General features: G+C 46.8%; 1 long non-coding RNA gene across 1 annotated transcript in view; it reads left to right on the plus strand.

Moving 5' to 3' along the window:
* Nucleotides 1-18,782: 18,782 nt before the first annotated feature.
* Nucleotides 18,783-19,750, plus strand: part of LOC140213786 (uncharacterized) — a 47,617-nt gene continuing 46,649 nt past the window's right edge. Inside the window, exon 1 of the long non-coding RNA XR_011890735.1 lies at nucleotides 18,783-18,875. This is a non-coding gene — a long non-coding RNA (uncharacterized lncRNA). The remainder of the gene's footprint in view (nucleotides 18,876-19,750) is intronic.

Here is a 19,750-nt window from a genome sequence, read left to right on the forward strand (position 1 = left end):
GCGACCCACTGACCTCTGGTTCCCCTCGAGTCCTGATTGTACCCCTGATTTAAAGCAAACAACCGCATTTCCAAAAGTAAGTCCTGGAACCATTACACCTTTCCACATACCTCGGTGGACCTCGTACCTATTGTATCGCCATAGCGCTCTGTGCTTCATTATGGCTGCGTTTCTCTTCCCCTTTACTGTTATGGTTCTTTCCTGCGTTTCCATATATCTATTGCCTTCGTTTATTCACGTACCAAGGTATTTATATTTTGCTACCAGAGGTATTTATTGGCCCTGTATCTCCACTGTCTGTTCACTGTTTTCATTGAATACCATAACACCTGATTAACACTAAATTTCAAACCTAAATTGTTACCTTCCTGTCCACAGATATTAGCCAGACGTTGCAAATCACTTTGCTTGCTAGCTAACAACACAATGTCGTACGCATAAAATAAAGCTGGGAGTTGCTGCTGTACTACTGTACCCGCCTGTTTGTGTGAGAGATTAAACCCGATATTACCTCCTTCTAGCGCCTTCTCCATCCTCACCAACTACATCATAAACAGCAGCGGGGATAAAGGGAACCCCTGCCTCAGTCCCTTGTTGATATGAACTTTCTCCTCGCTCGTCATCCCTTCCCATTCAACGCAAACGGTATTTTCAAGGTAAATCTCTCTCCAAAGCTGCAGGCAATCGTTATCTAAGCCTTCCCCTTCCAAAATATCTCACAAAATGTTGCGGTCTACGTTGTCGTAGGCTGCTGCAATGTCTAAAAAGGCCACATACAACGGTCTGCTTTCTGCTTTTGAAATTTCAATACGCTGAGTAAGAACAAACAAGTTATCATCCAAACGCCTAGCTATTCTGAAGCCATTCTGAACCTCTCCCAAAATGCCATTATTCTCTGCCCATGTTTGAAGCTTTAATTTGGTTGCCTGCATTGCTAGCCTGTATATTACCGATGTAATGGTCAAAGGTCTATACGAGTGAATTCTGTCATTCTCCCTATTACGTTTATAAATTAAATTCATTCTACTTTGTCGTGAACTGTCTGGTATTCGTCTATCTTTTAAAGTTTTTTCCACTGCTTTCACCACAGCTTCCTTACTTTTTGGTCCTAGTTCATTTATCAGCCGAACGGGAACCTCGTCTAGCCCTGTGGCTGTGCGCTTAGGAATTTTCTCTTCCACTTTCTTCCAGTTTCAACTTGTCAGCACCAGCTCCTTTTCCATTTGGGTCTCTTTGATGCTCTTTTTTTCTTCAAATACAACCTCGTCATTGCCTTGGAAAGATTCGGCTGTTGCTTTTCGGGTGTAATTTATTGCCGCTTCTCCTTCCAGTCTGTTTTCATCTTCGTCTAGGATATGTTGTTGTATTCTTGTTGACTTCCTGCCTAATAATTTTATGTGGTTCCAAAATATTCTAGGTGTTGCCTTCTTTTTTCACGTATTTCTGACAACCAACGTTCACTTTCACCTTTTAATTTTGCTTGCACCAGTATTTGAACCATAGACTTTCTCTCCCGGTATATTTCCCATTTACTGGTTACTTCACCCTGCGGCAACTTCGCCTTATTTGCCTGCCTGAGTTCTCGAGATGCTTTCTGTCATTCGGCGATCGCTTCTCGTATCTCCTTGTTCCAACAGCTTTTCGGTTTCTTTTTTTCCTTTCCAACGAACAAGTTGTTTCTCTTTCCGTATTTCTGTCGTTATTACACTTCAAAGCTCACCATATTCCAACTCTTTACTCAGCCATTTGCCAACTTCTTCCTCGACTCTAGTGACTATATTTATTGTTTGTTCAGTGTTCAAATTTGGGCTGGCCATTTTGCTCTCCTTGCTCTCTTTCCCAATTACATATCCCATTTTTTCAAATGATGCATTTATGGTCACTCCCTATGCGGCTAAACCCTTCCTCATCGATGGCCATTTCTCTCAACTTATCCCCGCAGGGGCGTCTGCGTCAGCAGGCGTTTGGTGTGTTACGACACCACGTACCCTCGCACACGAGGGTTGGACCCTCCCGCGTGTAGCCGTGCGCGGCTTAGCCGTGTCTGGGGAAAAGGGGATCCTGGGGGTTGAGCCGATGCTGGGTGTTTGGACCTTTAAGGGGCCCCGGCGGAGGCAACACACCTCTTCGGCCTCGGCTTCACATAGACGGCACCTCCAGACTGACCCACCTGGAGGAAATCAGCAGTTGCCTTTTCCTGCTTCTCCTACTACCTCCAATCTTCGTCTTTCTCTTACTTTTCATCTTTCCTGACTTCTCCTAGCTTCCGTTTACTTCCAATTTTCCAGGCAACAAGGGTTAACCTTGTGTGAATAACCAACCTAGGTTATCTCATATTTGGTTATAGTGATAACGTACAGCTGGCGTTTGCAGGACCTGTTTTTACAGTCCCTGTAACGTCCCCTTGTAGGGCTCCACGGTGGGTGGTTGGCGTTATTGCCTAAAATTACATTATTCTATGGCTAGTTCCTTCCCTCCCCTCCAAGATCGCCCTCAGAAAAGAGGGCGCACCGAAGATGTATTTCAGTTTTTTGGACGACAAAGACCCAACTTCCCAAAATTTTACGTCATTCATTCGGAAAAGTCAGATAAACAATTACGAACAATCTCCCCATTTCTAGTTTCGAAGTCTTTAACTGAGGCTCTTGGTCCAGGTTACAAGGCATCAAGGATGGCAAGTGGAGATCTCCTTTTAGAGCTCCGTGATCTGAAAGAATACGAAACGTTACCCAATCTAGTGCCTTTTGGGGACTTTCAAGTGACAGTGACTCCGCACCGCACTATGAACACTACACGCGGTGTTGTCTCAAATGATGACCTGCTTCAGCTGACAGAGGCAGAGCTCCTAGAGGGCTTCAATGAGCAAAATGTTGTTAATGTGAAAAGAATAAAGATGAGGCGCGATGGTAAAGAAATTGCGACCAAGCACCTAATTCTCACCTTCAATTCAAGCGTCCTGCCCGAATAAATCGAGGCTGGGTACATAAAGCTCCGTGTCAGGCCTTACGTGCCCAATCCACTCCGATGTTTCAAATGCCAGCGCTTCGGCCACAGCTCGCAGAGCTGCCGCGGCCGCCAAACTTGTGCTAAATGCAGTGCCAAAGAACACACCACTGAAACTTGTGAGAGCGCTCTCCACTGTGTAAACTGTGATTGGGAGCACGCCGCGTACTCGCAGTCGTGCTCATCCTGGAATAAAGAAAAAGAAATCGTAACGATCAAAGTGAAAGAAAATATCTAATTCAAGGAGGCAGGCAGGCGGGTAGCATACCTGCCAAAGAAAAGCTTTGCCGAAGTGGCGCGTCAGGGGGCAACGTCACAACGGCCTCCGGCGGCTGTCCGACCTACAAGCAGTGAGTCGGCAGCTACGCCATCTGCCCCCACGGTGGTTGTAGCTAGCGCTGCTCCGCCAACCGAGCAGAAGGGACCTTCGACCCCGAAGGTGGGCGCAGCCGAGGCTGCTCCAACCACCCCGGCCCCTTCCAGCGCTGGCAACAGCCGGCGCAGCCAAATCCCTCAGGGAGCCCCATCGACCTCCGGGCTGGTGGGCGCAGGGGTCTTGCCCTCCAAGGCGGGACTCCCTCTGAAAACTTCTCGGTCGCAAGAGCACGTGTCCGGAGCCTCACTAGAGGCAATGGACACAACACCTATCCTAAAGGCGCACCAAGCGCCTAAGGAGCGGCGAGGCTCCTTCGAACGCTCCAGAAAGGGCAAAACTCCCGTTACAGGGCCTCGAAAGGGCTCTGTAATTTAATCTCTGTAATTTCCATAATCACTACTTCTGTTTCTATACACACAGCACCTGTTGACCTCCAATATGCATACACAAATAATCCAATGGAACGTCAGAGGTCTTCTTAGGAACCTTGTTGATGTGCAAGAGCTTATCCAAAAACACAATCCAAAAGTGCTGTGTCTACAGGAAACACACCTTAAACCACAAAATACAAACTTTCTCCGACCGTATGTCAAGTTTCGCAAAGATCACGATGATGCTGTCGTATCATCAGGCGGTGTTGCCATTTTGATTCATAAAAGTATTTCCTGTCAGCGTTTACAGCTACAAACGCCCCTTGAAGCAGTGGCGGTTCGAGCTGTTCTTCTAAATAAACTCGTCACCATCTGCTCGCTTTACGTGCCCCCACACTACAAATTAAACAAACATGAATTTCAGTCATTTATAGACGAATTGCCAGAACCTTATGTTGTTCTTGGCGATTTCAATGCGCACAGCTGCCTGTGGGGCGACTCTCATAGAGACGCGCGAGGTCATCTTGTTGAACAGTTCCTTTTTTCTTCAGGTGCGTGCTTGCTGAATAAGAAGGAACCCACATATTACTCTCTAGTATAGATCTTAGTATAGTTTCCCCGTCTATACTGCCCGAACTCGAATGGGAAGTTGCGAGCAATCCTTACGGGAGCGACCACTTCCCCATGCTGATAAGAACATCTAAAGAAAACGAATATCCTCCACAAGCTCCTAAGTGGAAGATAGAGACAGCCGACTGGGAAAAATTTCGAACTCTTACTGGCATCTCATGGGCTGACATGTCTTCTTTAGATATTGATGCCGCTGTGGAGTATCTTACAGCATTCATAATAGATGCCGCATCAAAATGCATATACGAAGGGAGTGGTTTGGCATGCAAACGGCGTGTACCGTGGTGGAACGCCGAATGTAGGATCGCCCGTAAGAATCAGAACAAGGCGTGGGGGTTGCTGCGCGCTTCTCCCACTGCTGAGAATCTTGTCAACTTTAAAAAAATAAAGTCACAAGGCAGGCGAACCCGCCAAAAGGCCAGAAGCGAAACTTGGCACAAGTTTTTATCGAGTATTAACTCGTTTACAGATGTGGCCAAAGTCTGGAACAGGGTAGATAGAATTAAAGGGCGACAAACATATTCACTCCCTCTAGTAAATACACAGGGCGATACACTGGAAGATCAGGCAGACTCACTTGGGGAGCAATTTGAGAGCGTATCAAGTTCAAATCATTATTCGCAATCCTTCCTGAAACATAAACAAATAGAAGAACGTAAGCCATTAACAAGAAAATGTCGAGAGAATGAGCCTTACAACCGTCCTTTTAGTATTGCCGAATTGAGAGCTGCCCTGGGCGCATGCAAGAGCTCCGCACCAGGATCTCATAGAATCATGTATGAAATGCTCAAAAAACTTACACAATGACACGCAAGTTTCACTACTCACACTTCTCAACACCATCTGGGATGCAGGGTACCTTCCAACCGCATGGAAGGAAGCCATCGTGGTCCCTGTTTTGAAACAAGGCAAAGACCCTTCCTCAGTGGCAAGTTACCGCCCGATAGCCCTCACAAGTTGCATTTGTAAGGTGTTTGAAAAAAATGATAAATCGGCGACTCATTCATTTCCTTGAACAGAGCAAAATGCTTGATCCTTATCAGTGCGGCTTCCGAGAAGGGCGCTCTACAACCGATCATCTGGTACGTGTTGAAGGGAATATCCGGGATGCATTTATACATAAACAGTTTTTCTTATCCATATTCCTCGATATGGAGAAGGCGTACGATACGACGTGGCGTTACGGAATCTTAAGAGATTTGTCAGAAATGGGCATCCATGGTAATATGCTAAACCTAATAGAAAGCTATCTGTCCAGTCGTACCTTCCGGGTAAAAGTCGGTAATGTACTTTCGCGTCCTTTTACGCAAGAAACGGGTGTACCCCAAGGAGGCGTGCTCAGCTGCACGCTATTTATCGTTAAGATGAACACGCTTCGCGCTTCATTAGCACCGGCAATCTTTTATTCTGTCCACGTGGACGACATACAGATAGCTTTCAAATCCTGTAACCTCGCAGTGTGCGAGAGACAGGTACAGCATGGCCTGAACAAAGTCTCAATGTGGGCAGACAAGAATGGATTTAAGATCAATCCTAACAAAAGCTCTTGTGTTCTTTTTATAAAGAGAGGACTTATCCCAGATCTTTGCATAGAACTGCGTGGACAAGAGATACCTGTAAACAAAAGCACAAATTTCTAGGTGTTATACTTGACTACAGACTCACTTTCATCCCCCACATTAAACATCTTAAAGAAAGATGTCTAAAAACAATGAACATAATGAAACTTCTATCCCAGACTGCATGGGGTAGTGACAGGAAGTGTTTAATTAATCTCTATAAAAGCCTCATTCGATCACGACTAGACCATGGTGCCGTGATTTATCACTCTGCCGCCCCGAGCGCACTAAAGATGCTAGACCCAGTCCACCATCTAGGAATCCGACTGGCCACTGGCGCTTTCAGAACGAGTCCCATACAAAGTTTATATGCAGAATCGAATGAGTCGACACTTCATATCCAGAGAACATACATCAGCCAAACATATTTTCTGAAAGTCCACTCTAATCCTCAACATCCGTGCTTTAATACCGTTAACGACATGACAACTGCTACAATCTTTCATAATCGTCCCTCCGTAAGACAGCCTTTCTCGCTGCTGTGAGGGAGCTTAGTCATGAAATGCATGTTCCACCCCTTGAGTTTCGCCTAATGCATCCAGCCAAGCTGCTACCTCCTTGGGAGTGGCAGCTGATGCAATGCGATATATCTTTCATGCAAGTTAGAAAGCACGCTCCAGAGCTTGAAATCAAAATGCATTTCCGGGAACTCCAGCACAAATACTCCTGCACGGAGTTCTATACAGACGCATCGAAGTCACACGACGGGGTGTCCTATGCAGCCGTCGGTCCATCCTTCTCGGAAACCGATGTACTGCATCCGGAAACTAGTATCTTTACGGCTGAGGCTTACGCACTGCTGTCGGTCGTAAAGCATATAAATAAATCAAAACTCCAGAAATCAGTTATATATACGGACTCCATTAGTGTTGTGAAGGCCTTGATGTCTTTCTGTAGCCACAAAAATGCCGTAATTAATGAACTCTACTCCGTACTGTGTAAAGCATATATATCTAACCAACATGTGATTATATGCTGGGTGCCTGGACATAGGGGCATCGAGGGAAACGTACTAGCGGACCAGATGACCACATCAATTTCATTGCAAGCAGTTAGTCCTACTGCTTCGGTCCCTGTCACAGACCTGAAGCCTTTCTTAAGAAGAAAACTGCGAAACCACTGGCAACGTATGTGGGACGCAGAAGTAAATAACAAACTGCACGTGATAAAGCCACAGTTAGGTTCTTGGCCCTCCGTAACAAAATCACGGCGAACGGATGTCCTATTCTGTCGCCTCAGAATAGGACACACATTTGGCATGCATAACTTTCTACTCACTGAAAATGATCCTCCAACCTGCGGTAGATGCGGGGAGAGGCTGGCCGTTCTCCACGTCCTCCTGGAGTGTCGGGCAGCCGAATCTGAAAGAAGGAAACATTTTTCCCTAGCATACCGGCAGCACATCCCCCTACATCCCGTAATGCTACTCGGCCCAGAACCTTTATTTGGCACCAACGCAGTCCTAAGTTTTCTGAAAGATGTTGTCTTGCATGTTTTTAGCCCCACATGTTCGTAGCGGGTCCTCTCTTCAGAGGATGCCGCTGCGATAGCTCTTTCGTATAGCACGCGCCTTAGGCCCTTGTGTTTCAAGGGCTCTGGCAGGCAGCAGTGCTCCAAGTAATTTTACCATCTTATATAGTTTCTATTTTGCATCATTCTTCTACGATAGATTTTAATGTTCATAGTATTCGTCATTAGTCATCGCCATAATTTTATAGCACGTAGATTTTACGCACTTTACAGCGACTATTTTTAGGCCACTTTCCACTTTCCAGTCACATCTTCCATAATACATCGTCAACATCATCACTTGTCATGGCGCTCTTTGGCCAAACCTGGCCCTTGCGCCATAAAACACCACACATCATCATCATCATCATCATCATCATCATCATCATCATCATCTCAACTTATCATGAATTCCTTCTGTCATCAGACAGTAATCAACGATCGATTGCCGGTTTACCACTTCCCACGTGATCTGTTCTTCACGCTTAGGCCCTGTATTCATGATAACGAGGTTATGTTGCTCACAAAGGTCTAGCATTGACTTCCCGTTATTGTCGGTATAGCCATCTAAATCCTGTATGTAGGCATTCATGTCACCTAATAGGACAATTTCCGAACCATTCCCGAAACCCTCAATATCAGCGCTTATGCATTCCACTAACTCTTTATTCTTCTCTGTGCAATTTTTTCCGGTCCACAAATACGTAACGCCTAGCCAAGTTTGTTTCCCACTCATTGTACCTGATATCCAAAGATGCTCTTGACAATGTGAATTTACTCTTTTCCATTTGGCTCCCTGTTGGATGAGCATTCCGACTCCCCGTCCCTTTCTTTCCGACTTAGTTCTGTTGCACCCTTCCCAAACATAATTCTCAATAACTGGCGGCTCTTCTGAGTCTCTAAGGTGCGTTTCTGTAACCGCATACACCCCTATTTGTTCTCTGTGTAACTGCTCCTCAATCTCTGCCCACTTTTCCTTTCTTCTGCCGCCCTGCATGTTTATGTAGCCTATTGCATGGCGAGCTCTTTTTCTTGTTTTCCTCCTTTTTCTATTATTGACGGCGATGCTCTTCTAAAGTTCCCCTAGGGGACTTTCTTCATTACTATCTACTCTGACCTCCTGAGCGCCTGCGGGCCCCCTAAAAAAGCAACAGCGCGACCACCAAGTCGCCAGCCCACTTCTCGTGCTAACCTGTAATTGAAGTGGATCCCGTCTCGTTTAAAACCACCACAACTTCTCAATTCCCTGTTTACTTCGACAACCTCGAAGCCTTTCTCTCGGCTCATTTTCCAGATTGCCTCATTAGCAGCCACTACGGCTCTTTGTACGTGACTGTCACGCACAGGCACCTCCGGTACCGTGCACACCACGATCTGCACCTGAGGGGATAGCTCACGCAAGTCGTCCACCCCCTTCGCCAAGCGCTGGGCTAGTCCTGGCCCTTTCCTGTCTAGGACGTCATTTAGCCCACCTGCTACTTTGACAAGGTTGCGCACGTGGGCATTTTCCGCGAGCTTTTCTTTTGCTCGCTCCATGATAGAACCAAGTGTGCGCCCTGGAAATGTCCCTACCGCCACTCTTCTGTCGCCTTTCACCCTCTCCACAATTGCTTTTGAGCACTCAGCCAGGTTTGCGTCGCCAGCGATAATCACCCTTTCACTCTCTCCTACCTCGTCCTGCTCCCCTTTGTCGTTTTCCGCGTGATTCGGACTCGACAAGAGGCATTGTCCCCTGGCCTCCTGCTTTTTCCGCGTGGCGGCCTCAAGGTGGGTGCCGCTCTTTCCAGCTAACCCTTCATCACGCTACGTGCCTTTCACGTATTTCGCTGACCCTCCCTCGCCTGTGGCGTCGGGGGTCTGCGTTCCACTGTCACGCACATCCTCGTTCACAATGGCGGCCCTGTTAAGCTTTTCTTCGGCTGCTTTAAGTTTCTTTTCAACTACCTTCCGTGCATCACGCTCCCTGTTAAGCTCATTTTTGAGCTCTTGCGCCTGTTTGAGAAGCTCTTTCTGGAAAGCCTCCATTTTCTGCAGGCTACGATCGACATCACAGTTTGTGCCGTTTGATTCCATGCTCTCTCCATTCTCATCCGTCTCCTCATCTGCCTTGAGGGACCCCCCGCGGACTGCTTGCTTTGCCGTCTTTCTCGTAATGTATTGCACGGCTTTTTGCAAATACTACAATACTATGATAATGCTACTACTGATGCAAGTACTATAATACTATAATACTACATCAATGCAGAGCGCGTGCCTTTTAGCAAAGACCGATACGCACAGTATCCAAATCCTCAAAATGTCGCAAAGCAACTCTCACCACTGTTTGAAAAACAATCAATGCCGCGGAGACCGAAGGTATGACACGCTCTCGCACGCGCTCAACCACGCGGCCACGCTCTCACTGTCCTACCAAAACACGCACAGTAAAACCACTAATAGCTGTTTGTCTTGCCACTTCCAAGCTACCACTTAAAGACTGCCTCGATGTGCGCCCGCTCTCCGCGGTCGCGCGTCGAGGCACCCTACCCCGCGCAACTCGGCTGTCGGCCGCCGAGGCACCGGGTTGGACGGAAATTCAGAAGAAGGCGACGGCAGCGCTACCGCAAATTTCAGCGTTTTTTTTCTTCACTCTCGCCGCTTGTCGTGGCCTCCGTTGGACCGTTAGACCCACTTCCCCGTTCTATTACACCCTAACCCCTCAATGTAGTAAGCTCACTCTCTTGGCAAGGGGTGCATCGCCGTGTCTCCCGTGTCTCTGGAAATGGCGACACATCTTTGTTTCCCAGAGGGCCCACGCGGATGCGGTGCCGTCGTGTTGAATGCAAGCCCTCCGCTGGCTTTCGCAGCCTTCGCCTTTCGGTGTTGACCTCGGCTGTGAGTTCTTTCGGCACTTCTCAAGTTTTGGTCACTTCATATGATGTCGTAGCCCCGCCGCGAGTACCATATCGTGCTCCTCGCAATTGTGTGAAATGACGCCAGGTCGTTTGAACCACAGTTTTGCTCCCGGATACCAAACGGGCTACGTAAATGTGAAAGGTGCTCCAAAGCCGTCGTTGTTCAGCGTGCCAAAGGTTGAAGCACTTCGCAGACAGTGGGAAAAGAACCGACACTGAGCGGACAAGCCCCTTGACGACACAAGCGCCGCATATATGTGAGCTGCATTTCGAGCCGCACTACAGAATTCACGATCACGGCTACATAATTCACGATTACGTGCACATCGATCATGTGCACGTAATCGTGCTACGCTAAGCAGCGACGGGGTTCCAGCCATTCTTCCGAATTTGCGACCGCAAAGAACTAGCGACGCCTCCTCGAAAAAGGAAGTCTGAGAGCTGTGCGCCGCCAATGAAGCGCAGAGCGCGCACCAATGACGACGCCGTACATGAGTCTGCGGCGGAGCAAGGCGCTGCAGCCGCGAGGGAAGCGAGCGCTAATGAAGAACGCCCATCGGACGACCAGGAACCCATGACATATTTTACCTATCTTGAAGTACCATCGCTGCAATGGACTAGGCACAGCTTTCCAGGTCACGACGGCATTGTGTACACCGTGTTGACACCGAGAGATGAAGTTCGCTCAGAGAAAATGGTATTGTTCTTTCAGTCACAGCCTTTCGGACAAGTTCACCAGGGACAGCTATGCTGCGGGAATCATGGGAGAAGCATGCAAAAGGTTCTGGCGGCTTCTTGAGGGAGTCCACCGCAAGTGGCCTGCGTGTGACCATTTCAAGCACGCTACGTTCGCTTGGTTACCTGACAGAAAACGTTGTCCTTAAATACCGAATGGCAGCGAAAACTAGCCAGCACCTTCTTGAAAGCCTTTTCGGTATCATCAGCTAGACAGCCTTCTGGCAGTAACGATTATCCAACGCCAGCTCAGTTTTCGCTTATCGTTAACTGCTTGTCAGTTTATGGATTTGTTAAAGGTGTAAGTCAAAGAAACTGAGCAGGACGTGCTGGGCTCTCTCTTTGGAACTTGGTGGCCCACTAGACACTGTGCAGAATGCAACAGACTGTGAAAGCGGAAGCAGTTCCATCGGCCCATGACCACAGCCAGCGCATTGTTAGCAGTGACTCAACACTTACATTCCACATTGCTGGCTATGTTGCACGAAAGTGCATTTTTAAAATCAATTGTCAGGGCTGTTTGGCACTACTCGCTATGTCTGCCCCAGGGGAAACCTTCCAGCTTGCGAAGCTGACGCAGTTTTGTGACAATGGAGTGCTCCTCTATCTGACTGGTCGCATCTTTAGCTTTGTAAAGAAGCTGGAGGACTTGTTCACGGGCTGCTTTTCTCGTGAATAGTTGCACTCGGACAGCATTTTAGACATATTGACGGTTGTGAAAGCCAGACTTGGACAAGAAGTTGGTTGTTCAAGTCATACTTCCACTCTTTCTGCGAGCATAAATTTCTGTGATGTTACACGACTTCACTTCTACGTGAAAGGACTAAACCTCGACAAAGCAGGGAAACGGCAAAAGGCAATGTACTTGAAGCTAAGTCGCTGCTCCTGAGATGGGCATGTCATTTGTGAAGCTTGTTGTATTATGCTTCTCATGTAAATAAACATTTCTTTAATTTTTTTTCCAGCAATATTTTGTTTCCCGCCTCTTCATATCTTTATTTCCATAACACATTCCTTTAAAAAATGGCTGCACAGATATCAGCGGAAAGGCAGAAATAGAAAATAACATTGAAGGTACATTATAGTGTCAACAGAATCAACTTAGTGTTACGTTACAGTATTGTCACAGCGAACACTGATTTATATGCGCTTGATTTCTAGCACGCGTGTGGCAAGTTATAGTATTTAATGCGACCTTAGGGTTGCTGCACGAAAACCAGATTTGTTGGAAATTGGGTAGCCTGCTTACTTTCCTCTTATTTTCAAGTTTTATGACGCGCAGGTAAAACCCCGTATTAGTGCGACGTAGCTTTTGCTTTGAATCCTCTTTTTTTTTCTTTAAGGTGAACAGCCAGAGTATGAAAGTTGCAACTTTAGGAGAAATGCGACAGTCGCAGGTGCTTACATTGCCATAATATACTGTAATGTAATGAGGACCGCGCATCAGCTCCAATCCAATTGCTTGCTTTGGCACGGAAGCCGCTATTGTGATACAACGTTAGCTAATACTGAATTACGCGCACGTAAATACCCGAACTTGCTGGCAAGGAAGAAAACCGCGAGGGATTTAGTTAAATTCTAATGAGGGCTTTTCCTGCAATGCAAATATTGCGAATTCCCACCGATAACGGGCGCAAGCTGAGCGAAACTGGCGGTGCCATGAAGCGGAACAATCTGGCGATCCCTTTGTTCAGACCCTAAGGACGAGGATTTTTCATATAATAGTGCTGTCCGCGTCCGCCCCAATCACCTCCGCATTCTGCTTGGTGACCTTCATTAAAACCAATGTCGCAATGGCATCATGCCTGCCTAACATTTCCTCCCCCGTTTCTCCGCGCCGTTCTGGCGCCGTCCCTGGAGCGAAACCTGATGCGCCCGAATGACTGGGAAAGCAACAGTCCTCCCGTGTAAAAAGAAATCGATCATAAAAAACTGGCATTCCACAATATTAGCGTGTTTCCGACACAGCCCGGCTTTCGCGCGGACGAAAGCAATAAACTTGGATCGTCGGGAGCCAACGCTTACATTGAAGACGGCGGTGGCGCCATCTCGTTGGTGAGACATAAACTGCGACAGCGAATGCAGCTTAGTCAGCCCAATACTCAATAGTCTACATATTCCCATACAGTTTCTAAATAAATAGCCTAGAGAGAAATGTGGTGCTAGTGTCTACGGGGGTTCTATGAGCGTTGCCTCAACCTACATGGGCATAGAGCTACTATACTGACTGTAGAGGACAAGCTGCCCATAGGGCCCATCGAGTTTCCTACAAAATTTTTTTTGGAAACTCTGATACGGCCCATGCATTAAAATCGGGAACCGCAAGAGCGCCACCATGTTGCTACGCGCCGAGGTTGGCAGCTCCTGAGGCGCTCGCTAGACTTGGTGACAGTAGTCAGTTTTAATCTGGCCACCATAGCAGCATGGAGTCTCGCTTGTAGTGTGGTGATGTGAAGTGCGTGCAGCCGTGTGTTTGGGCTGTTTATTCTATGCTGCGGGATGGTGTGGGTGTCGTCGATGTTGGCCGTGCAGGTGGCAGTTATGCAACCGAAGGATCGTCCTAGTTGATGTTCGCCTCGATGTCAGTGAGGGAAACTTAAAGATGTTGTGGATGTCGTGAAGTCACATTACAGCAGGCAAGCCAGTGACGCTGATTGCAAAGGAGTTAACTGTTCATTAAGATAGAATAGGCAAGCGATAGAATGGAAAGTATTTACACGGATATCAAACTACGGGTCAAAAGTTAGAATTTGGTCTTCTTTCTAAGTCGAATCTCCACCGAATCCCCTTCCAACGGCCCTGCACGTACATAATAGCATTCTCAACACCCTCCTCGCCCCATCGTTTGTCCAATCACACTGCGGTGCGCGCAGTGTGCACACAACAGGGCTCTAGGGTGACACTATCCGGAATTCCAATACGTCAAGGCCGTTGCCACACATCCTTTGCAGTGCAACGAGTCTCTTGTCTCACAAACAAGCAAGACACACTCCCCCGCAGGAAACACTTGCACGCCCCGTTGGGGTATCTGGTCCGTTTGCGGAATGTCTCGGCATGGTGCGGTTCAGCGGCGAGGGGCTGACTACAAAGCCATGGCACTGCTTCTGCGAACCGACCGGCGAAAGCCCCGACTCACAGTCTACTCGCTTACGCGCTCTTCGTAAACCGCGGCTCCCCCGCCCCGGATGGCTATAACTCTCCGCCGCCGTATTGGTGTCGAACCACGCGTCTCTTCTGGCCACCCCGCGTGACCCTTACGTGCAACGCCGCCCGCACAAACAACGCTGAACTCCACTGTCCTGTTGAAGTTTCCGGCGCTATGCGGTTTTCAGCGGTCACGCCTGTTGCAGGAGTGTCACTCGACGAGGTTACGAGTTTGGAGCTTGAAGCTATGGTCAGATTCCTCGTTGGCGTTCCGTAGTTCTCTTCGCATGGGCGCAGTATGTTGCAGAAGCCGCTGTTGCGATCTAACGTCGCGACGATAGATCGTTCTTTTTTTTTATTACAAATACTGATCCAGCTGTAGGGCACATGTAAACGACAAAAGGAAGTCTCAGGAGAGCACCTGAGATTATAATAAAGCAGGCGGCGCAGGAACACCAGGGCACCCAAGGGACAGTGGGGGGATCAAAGCTCGAAGCAGAACGGTACGTAGGTTGGGGCCGCCGAGGCAGGTGTGTGCCAGGGAGTGTTCGCCCGGGCAGCTTCGCTGGCATGCGCAGCGGTGCCTCGGAAGGTCGAGATACTTTAAATGCACCTGCCCCCATGATCGTTCTCTTGTCTCGGTGCAGTGATTAAGATTAACCAGAATAATATGGAGGGCATCCGGTGCAGTCGCGAATTAGAGTCATGGCAAATGTAGCTCGCGTCGCCTAGCGTGTGTAGTAATATCAGAGTTAGTTGTATGAACTTTATGCATAATACGCTTTGTTACGGTACCTTAAAGCAATGGGTCTACAGGACGGTGTTGGTGTGTTTTTTCGTACAGCCCTAATCCTATACACCCCCTACAAACACACACACATACCCCTTTTTTACTATATGTGTACATACAATTCCTTCCCTTGGCGGATTGACCAGTTAGAGTTGTCAACTTGCCATAGGAATTACTGTAATAAACACAATTCCACGATCGGATTGTTTACTTTTATTGTAACACTGAGAACTACATAGAACCTAATTTTGTATATGTGAGAGAAGTATAGGCCTTTTGCACATGTGCATATAAAAAGCTTAATCCAATGTGCAATACACAGACAAACCAGCTGCTACAACATGAACTGCATTGAGGGCCACACAACACATACGTAAATAAAGGTGCAAAACATAGAGGGAAGCTTCAAAATACGTTCTGTAGCACTGCAAAGTATAACATCTATGTGTACAATAATGTTCGAAAAACCAATGCTTCAATGTCCCATTTGCCTTCAAGTTTATTATTAAGTTCAAGTTTAATGAAGTTTATTATGAGCATATGTACAACAAGAATCTGTTAACACACCCGCAGTCAAGGTGGCTGTTCGAGGTGTGCTGGCTGCCTCAGCTTAAGAAAAGGAAAGAAATTGGGTGAATGTCAACACCAGTGCCACTGCTTCTTGCCTCTGACCTGCACGTGCCTCCGCGGCATCTTTGTTGGTGGAGTCTGCCCAGGTGAGCTGGCGTGGCGAGGCGGAGGAGTCATCCGAGAGAAAGAGTATCGTTTACATGGAGAAGTGGCTGTTCACATTGCCTGTCGCTTTCCCTCAAATGCTTCCTTGGCGACTAGGGTGACACACCCGCAGTCAACGTTCGAGGTGTGCTGGCTGCCTAAACGAAAGAAAAAGAAAGAAATTAGATGAATGTCGATACCAGTGCTATTGATTCCTGCCTCTTACCTGCATTTGCCTCCATGGCCTCTTGGCTTGTGGAGTCTGCATGAGGGAGCTGCTGTGGCTAGGCGTAGGCATTGTCTAAGCAAAAAGAAAAGGCCATTCAAATGGGGAATTATGGACATAAATGCAGTTCTTATGTCTGCTTCTTGCAGTGTTCTTGCCTTAAAGTTTTCAAAGCTAGTGCCCAGAATACACCAGCACTTTGACTGCTTTTGTTTTTTACCTGCAGGTGTTGCTGTGAGATCCTTAATATGGCTGCGTGCAGCATTGTAACACTTTGTGTAGGCATTTGAAGTGGTAGCCAAAAATATAAAGAGCCATCCTTGTCTGCATGAATGCTTTCAATTTCTATATGCAGTGGTAGCTATCACTAATGGTGCAAGGCTTCCCACGTCTATGCGGCAAGTGCCATAGCTCGAAACTGAATTTTTCCTTTAGTGTTTCACAAGGTGTCTGTACGTCCACATTAGTTGTGATCTGTTTATTTTTATTTATCCCAGTGTGGAGAGAGCATCGTTAAATTGTGTTTTTTTTTATTTTTGCGTGTCTTGCTTTTCTGAATTTATCAAGCAACGGTCTCATGATGCTTAAGTGACTTATGTAATGACAATCATCCGCTATTTTTTTTTTTTTTGCAGAAAAACAATGCATTTCCTACCCATTGTTTGCCATCCACTCACTCGCATAGTTTTGCAGAGTGTTCTAACTATATTGACTTGCTTGACCTCTACTAAAGAGTCTTGCATTTTCAAATACCATTCTTTCCTTAAAATCATTCGTCACTTCTCATAATTTCTGTACCTTGGGCTTCTGATACTTTGCATTCACCACTTTTGCTTGTTGTTTCCGACTAGAAATGTCTTCTTTAATTTAGAGCTTCAATTTTACCTTTGCAACACACAGAAGGGCTTGTCATTGCATATTTGCATAACAGGGGAACATGTTCCATTAAACATTTGCAAAATCCAATAGAAGATTGATGAATGCAGCTTGTGTGATTTGACTGAGTGAGCCATAAAAGTAAATAATCTCACTTCGTAAATTAAAGCACATATTAGTGTGATGTACACCATATGCTACATTAACGTGGTGGGTTCTATTGCTTATACAGCAAGATAATCGGTGCGCGAAAAAAAAGTTATTTTTGCATGCCCCTTGTACACAATGATTTAAAGAAAATGAGCTGGAGCTGTACACATGATCTACCTACTTTACCTGCGAGTATACTCAACAAATATGTGTCCCAGCTGCTTAGAGGTATTTGAGATTATGTCAGTATTGCATATATGTGCCTGGTGTCTAAAATAATTGAATGTTGAAAATGCTCGTAGTGATCTGATGTGTATATCTGCAGTTTATGGATACATGTAAAAGACTCAGCATCAAGTGCAAGTGAACGTTCCCACACGCCCGGAGTCGATCATGCAAATAGATTCGCTGCATACATTTGTGACCAGAAAAAATATGCCACATGAAATGGCATGCAATGAAGTGTTGAAAATATTGCACAGTTACTAAAACGCCTATGCTAATAATATGTGGGTTCATGCACTCGATTTCGTCCATGTTAGGCACACGCCTCTTGATTGCTTCGTGGCACAGAAATACTCGGCATCAGGCAGTTTTTTCCTGCTGTGGCCTTTGTAGAAGCATGATTATTCAAAGTGCAACAGTTAAACAGTTTCTATGACTTGCTTGTGGATTCGCCAGTACAATACCGGTGCGCTGATCCGCCTGTCCAGCAATTTCCTACTGAAGGGAAACCTGCAAATAAAAACACCGCTCCGCATGTAAAAAAATGCTCTACTGTGACGCTTCTCAAACGATTGTGATGCATGACAGGAGCTGTCTACTCGCGTGATGTTGTGAACAAGAAGATACATTCGTTTACTTACATGTGACGGTATATGCCAGAGCACTTCGGGGCTTCGGTAACACAAAAGACACGAATCTGCCATAGCGCCAGATGTTGACGCACGATCGCTTGTCAAACATAAGCTGTACGAAACTACTACGCATCTCAAAAAACAGAGATTCGAAACCGAAATTCGTGTCATCCTTTATTGCATGAATGTGTACATCGTGATTTACATAAGTCACGCACTTAGTAAGCGCTTTCTGTAACTTAATATTAACGCATCACCTCCATAAAGCCATCAGGTATGCGTTTTTAAATGACAAAGCATAAGGTGACCTGTACTTGTTTTCAGCTATTTCAATAGTAACTGCGCTGGCCACATTGACCAGTAGCAACAAGGCGACGCCCTAGCGGTTCCCACTTTTTCGGGCCAGCTTTGGGCGCTATTCTGGGGCCGAATCTTATAACGGTTCGGTTGGGGAACCGTTCGTTTGGCCTCACCTGATTGGCCAAAATTTTGATTACGTCACAGGTATTCAGAGGCAGCGGGGCGGTATCGAATTTATGAATACGTCACGCATCTGTCAGTCATCTTCAAAGCGAAGCGGTCGTAGGAACCGGTGAAGGGGTAGTCCATAGAGTTAGTAGAACAACTCTAGAGGAAAAGCTGGACCGGAAAAGTGGGAACCTCTAGGGCGCCGCCCTGACCTGAACATCGCCCCCGAGGGCTCTGTGGTCGCTGCGCATGCGTTAGCTGAGAGAAGGTCAGAAAGGAGGACAAGCTGACTTTACCGGATGTGACGTCACATTGTTGTTTGTTCTTGCTTTTATGAAATAACTACTCTCGAACTCAGACGGCACGGCGCGCGTCTCGTTCGCGCGCGTACCGTACCCTTTTTGTTTTTGGCGAATGCTTAGAAGCTTCAAGTTGCGGACACTGCGGTGGGCCAGGGCTTGATGACATTTGTTGCCCAGCTGCTGGTGCTACCTCGATGTACTTGGAGCAACGGTAAGTGTCTTGCGATTACCCGTTCTCTTGCTGACACGTGAAAAACCGGTTGCCCATTCGAGCTGTGGTCGATGTGATCTCGAAATTGGAAGGAACACGAAACGCTTGTCGCAGGTCCCGCAGTGATCGCAGGACAATTTATTCGTTCATGCCTTCAACAATTACTACTGCAGTTCCTACGCGTTGCACCGATGTAAAAACAAAAAAACCAGCAACAGCTTCCACGCGCCAGCAATGCATGCGCTCAACTAGTGTGGATGTCGTCCTGTAATATTTATCGCGTTCTTAAGTCTATTTTTCTCCATCTCTATTGGATGACTACGCTATGCCCCTCTTATTTACCCATGCAGCGCATAGCTGCATTTAATTACCTTTCTCGCTGCTCGCACTGACCGCGGTAGGGGCGTCAGAGGCTTTCATTCGTTGCAGTGAGATAACGAAAGCGTATTTGCTTCACTTAAAGCTTCTTAGTAGCTCCTTTGCGAGCCATGGAGTTAAATCATACAATGCCTACGTACGTTGTGAGCGAGCTGGTAAACGAACCCACTTTACTGCTGCTGCTACTATCGCTTTTAAGGTAACTTTCAAAATTAAACGTATATGAGTATGAATCGGCTCACCAAGCTTTATATGCACGTCCGTTGCTTTCTTTCATAGATCATGTGCGTAGCTTTGCAACTGTGACCGATATTGTAAAAACAGCAAGGAGGCAAATGACACAAGTAGTGTGTCTGCTTTAATTGTTGTCTGTGCTGTTTTTAGAATATCAACCAACTCCACGCACTCGTGCTGTTTACAGCTAAAACGTCTTTTTTTCTTGTTGCATGAGGAGCATTTGCTTCTAATTGTGGCAGTAACGTTGTGAATTGTCCTCG

The sequence above is a fragment of the Dermacentor andersoni genome, chromosome 10 (genome assembly GCF_023375885.2).
Source record: "Dermacentor andersoni chromosome 10, qqDerAnde1_hic_scaffold, whole genome shotgun sequence".
NCBI lineage: Eukaryota > Metazoa > Arthropoda > Arachnida > Ixodida > Ixodidae > Dermacentor > Dermacentor andersoni.